This window comes from Ipomoea nil, unplaced genomic scaffold, assembly GCF_001879475.1.
Source record: "Ipomoea nil cultivar Tokyo-kokei standard unplaced genomic scaffold, Asagao_1.1 scaffold1259, whole genome shotgun sequence".
NCBI lineage: Eukaryota > Viridiplantae > Streptophyta > Magnoliopsida > Solanales > Convolvulaceae > Ipomoea > Ipomoea nil.
Window position 1 is genome coordinate 1,573,149 of NW_017617687.1, and position 5,446 is coordinate 1,578,594.

A 5,446-nucleotide genomic window follows, 5' to 3' on the forward strand; every position below is an offset into this window, starting at 1 on the left:
TCATGATTTAGGTGATTTTGGTCACCTTATTACGGAGTAATAGATTTTTTTAATTTTATTTTTTACATTAGAATTATCATTAAGTAGGGATGGAAATTGAAGTACATAGAATATACATTTTAGCACTTTGGATGGTCAATTTTATGTGAAATAAGAACCAAGTCTAAAGAGAATGATGAAGTAAACATGAATATCTTTAACAGTCAAAGAGAATTCTTTTTTATCCATCGTAGTTCATTTCATTATGTTGTAACTGTCATGCATATATAACAAGGTGTAAGTGCTTTTGTACACAGATTTTTATCACTTTCCAAACAATAAACCTTTTTCATCTTCTCTCTATCATGAGCTCTCTATCTTTCCTTCTATATCCGTTATCGTGATCTTATCTTATCCAACATAGTATCAGAGCGACGAAGCTACGGCGCTGCAGTTGTGAAGGAAAGTGAGTCCGGCAATGAGGAGACTCGAGCTATGAGTGTCCAAATATCGTGATTCAAGTGACATTAGAAAGGAAACTCAGAAAGCTACAACTTTCATGAAAACCACAAAGGCTAGTTCGGACGTTTACAACATGAAAAATGGTCTAGAAACCAGAGATACTGTGCAGAGATGCAGGTCACGGTGTGACGTTGACCGTGACCAGCAGAGATGCTGGTCACAGTGTCACGTCGTGGCCTCCATCGTGACCAGGCATTCTGGAAGCAGTTAAAAGGACGCGATTCCAAAAGTATAAAGTATCTTTAGGCATTATTTTCATCTATCTTTCAATTTCCAATCTCCTTCTACACCTTCTCTCCATCCAAACCCTTTAGAACAAAAAATCCATTGTATTCCATCATCTTTTGGAGAAGATTTAGAGGGACATTACCGTATGTAATTGCAACTTTCACTTTCAATTTTAGATTTACATTCTACAAATTCAATAAAGTAAGGATTTCTATCTATTTCTTATTTTTGTACTTTACAAATTACTTTTGAAGTCAAATTCACTGTGCATTATTTCAATTGCTTTTAGTTTTTTAATTCCATTACGAGTAGTTAAACTAGTTAGGGATTTAGATTGAATTGCTTTGTATGAATGTCAATATAGATTAAAATTGAAAAACCTAGGGCTAGCAATGCCTCTAGAATGAATGTGATTGTGAAATTGGAGAATTATATTGTTTGACTCTTGTTTGGTTAGGGCCGAACTATGCAACAGGTCATTGGATTTGGTGCTTCACCTATGAGAATATGGATTCACCATAGCCAAACCTGTCACATTTCTAACTTACTCTTGAGAAAGGGGAGTTAGAAGGAAATGAGCACACAAGATGTTTGATTAATTGCCTCATCTAGTCTATTTGCCATGAGAATGGAATTAGAACTTAGGTGATAGCACAATGACTATGAGAATGGCATTGGCAATTGCTAAACGCCTTCACTTTCATTCTTGATCTTTGCTTGGCTTAGAAACTTAGAACATTATTCGCATTTATGCAAAGTGATTTTATCTAAATCCTTTCTTTCAATATTGCATTTTACTTGATTCATTGCTTTATCTTAAACTTGTTCTCTATTATGCAAATAAATATTTATTTTTGGTTAGCTTTCAAACACTTAATGATTTTGTGTTTAACCCCTCTCTACTCAATTCCCTTATGGTTATTCCTATAGGACGACACTCACTAAAAAATCACCTCTAAAACCAACTTTCAAGAAGCATGGTACATATTGTTGGTCCCGAAAGGATTGAGAGCAAGTCTAGCAGGTAGAGGTTGACATGGGCCGGTTAAGGTCGAACCAACCCTAAACCAGCCCGGAAAAAAAGTGGGCCTGTGCCTAACTGGGCCTGAGCCGGGCTTAGCTCGAACTGTAACCAGCTTGTTAAGGGCAATTTATATCGTGCAATGTGTGCCATGGTGCAAAACGACGTCGTTTTTTTTTTTTTTTTTGAAATTCCACTTTACTGTGTCGGTTGGTAATTTTCTTTAAAAAAAAAAATCGCATGTTTCGAAAATGTACATAATTATATACTATAGTGTACATAATTGTATAAAAGAATGGTACATAATTGTATAACAAAATACACATACTGTTTTTTGAAAAGATAATACGCATAATCTAGCATAATACAAAATACACATAAATTCTTAACACAATACACATAAATTCCCTGTTTCGTAATTGTATAAATAAATATACATAATTATATAAAAAATGTACATAATTGAATAACATAATGTACATAATCACGTCAACTCCCTACACAACTTAACAGAACGATGTCATTTTAGGAGACGCGGGGCGCACAGTGCTATGTGCGCCGTGGTGCAGGGTATAACAATTGCTTGTTAAGGGCTGGTTCAGATCCTTTTTAAAAAAAAACATCGGGGCCCAACACGAAATTGACCTATGGCCCAGGCACGGACCCGCCCCAGGCTCGGGCCTAGGCCCGGGCAAACACAGCCATGACAGCAAAGCATGCATGGCAGCTTTGCTACCATCGCTAAAAGCCTAAAATCCTAAAACTATATAAATAAATAAAATAAAAGTAATTTTGGACCTTTTACTTACTACTTAGCCCCGCAACGTGCAATGGCCAAATATATTTGGCCGTTGCCGTTGCACGTTGCATGTAGCCTCTGCCAGAGGCTAGATTAAGCCTAGCCTTCGATAGAAGCTACTACTGTTCTCGCTTCTCGGCCAATGCAACGATCAAATTTTTTTACTTTTCATCTTCTTATTTATGATTTTACCCTATAAATTCTCTTACCCAATTTATTTCTATCACACAAAAATTCTTAATCCTACACTCTCTTACTTCATACTCACAACAATTCTCCCTAAATTAAAAGCAAATCCAATTTAAAAGTATTTTATAAATATCTAATTTATTAACCTAACATAATTTAGTGAGTAAAAATCAAATGAACTTTATAAACTATACTACATTTTATAATATTTATAAGTTATTAAATAATATTAAGTCTTATATAAAGTTTTAATAGTACAAGACAACAAGTTCAAATGTATTTAACGTCATTTATAAATTTCAATTTAGTGGAAAATCATGTTAATTTTAAAATTTGAGATTAATAATTAAAATATTATTTTTAACAAAAATATTAATTTTAGAAAAGCGTGTGAGTGTGTGTGTGTGTGTATATACTAGTATTTTGTACGTGCGATGCGCGAAAACCTATGCCCAATATTAAAATATCGTTAAGTAACAAAATTTAAAAAATTAGTTAAAATTATGTTTCACAATTCCTTAAAGTGATGATACTTTTGAATTATCATATATTTGAATAATGTAGTGATGAAAACAAAAAAAAATAAATTTATATAATAATAATTTACAAATAATACTATGCTAACACCCACATATATGATATATTGATATGTATACACAAATAATATAAATACATACATATAGTCATGCACCTTAAGCACAAAATTCACGCACATTAAGCACAAAACTCACGCACCTTAAGCACAAGACTCACGCACCTTAAGCACAAGACTCACGCACATTAAGCAAAAAACTCAAAACACACTCACGCACATTAAGCATAAACCCCACACGCCTTAAGCACAAGACTCACGCACATTAATCACTCGCAAAACCGCATGGGAAGCATTCAACCGCACCGGAACCTTTCACTATATATATATATATATATATATATATATATATATATATATATATATATTAATTGTACAGAATTTAAATTAGTAACAATGAGGTTAAGGGTCCATGTCTTATTTCAAACAAAATACATCAATTTGTAAAAAATATTATATATTTAAAACAATATAACAAATTACGGACCTAGCCCAGGATCGGCCCACAAGAAGCCCGGTCCCAGGCCCAGCACGGGATCGGCCCTGAATACTATGGGCCGGTGGGTGGGTCCCGAGCTGTGCTGACCGAGGCCTAGGACCGGCCCAAGTTTAGGCCAGTTCTACTTGCACGGGTGAATAGAATTGCTAGGTGATGCTACATTTTCTGGGATATTTAGGAGTCCTTTGATCCTATTACATCCTATTTCGATAAAAGAAAAGAGCAAGTACTAATTGTGGTTGCCTTTGTAGAAAAGAGCAAAACATTGTTATTTACAGGGCATTCCGGCAACAGTTCGGTGATTGGAGCATATCTTGAGATAGGAGTGTCCAAATGAGGTGATTCAAGTGACATTTGAACGGCAACTTCAAGAGATGCAACTTTGATGAAGATAAGAAGTGCAAATTCCGACCCACGCATCGTCCCTCGCGCATGGGAAAAGTGCATGGGTCGAGAGCAGATAATTCCACGCATCTTCCCCACACGCGTGGGTCGGACACGTGTATTTTGCACTTCGCAGAAATTGGAGATTTCAGCCTATTAAATGGCTTGTAGGGGGATTATTTCAGGGGAGATCACCATTTTCCATTATTAGATAGGTTTGTAGCTTAGTTTTACACACTTCTCTCTAGATTATGGTTAGATCAAGCTAGACACTCATTGCCCAACAATTCTTGAAGATTGGATCTCACATTTGAATTGAAGACTTGGTAGCATTCTCTTTCTTAGCTTTCAATTCCATATTTGTTATCCTCAATCTGTGTTTTAAATCTATCAATGATGATGAGTTGCTAGACTTCTAGGATTTGGATGGGATTTGATTTGTGATTGTGTATTTATGGTTTGTATAGATTAAATGACGAGACATGATGTATTGCTTCATCTTGAATGGCTATGTTGTAGAGGTGTGCATATAGATTCTCTTTCATTGAGAGCTCCAGTGAGAGAGGAGTGTGAGAGTGGGGGAGTTGCAAGAGATTGCACTCTCCTTAGTCTTGCCCTTGCAATTCCCGTCCCTACGATCCGAGAGGGATAGGCCCGAGAGGATAAGGTAAACCGCCCACCTAGATTTTTCTAGAATGCCTCACCCGACTTAGAGCTTGAGAGACTAAGTCCTACGTAACTTATTGATGGTGCCATAGTTCTCCCTAGGTTAGTCTTGCCTTGCACCATCTCTTGTCAACCTTGAGACCAATGAATGCATGATCATGAATCCTTTCGTTCCAAATCCCCGTTTTATATATTTGCTTATTTCCTTTACTTCCTTACCTTCCATGCTTGCATCAATAATGTTCTTATACCATCCCCTTGCACCTAGTTCACTTTTGTTGAGACATTGTGACAATTGATTGTCTTGCATTTTGCTTACTTTGATTTGCCATCATTGAGTTCGACACTTGGGGTTCCACATCTCCGTTTATTCTTTCCCATCCACCACTTATACTATAGCTTTATCAAAATGGCGTCATTGCTGGGGATGGCAATAAGTGCTAAGTAAATTGTGTTTACTATGACAATCTAGGAGTCACTAGTATAGAATGGACAATACGCGTCCAAGCAAATGGACAATATATACGCGTCCAATATATGTGTAATACCCAGTGTCTTATAAATGCA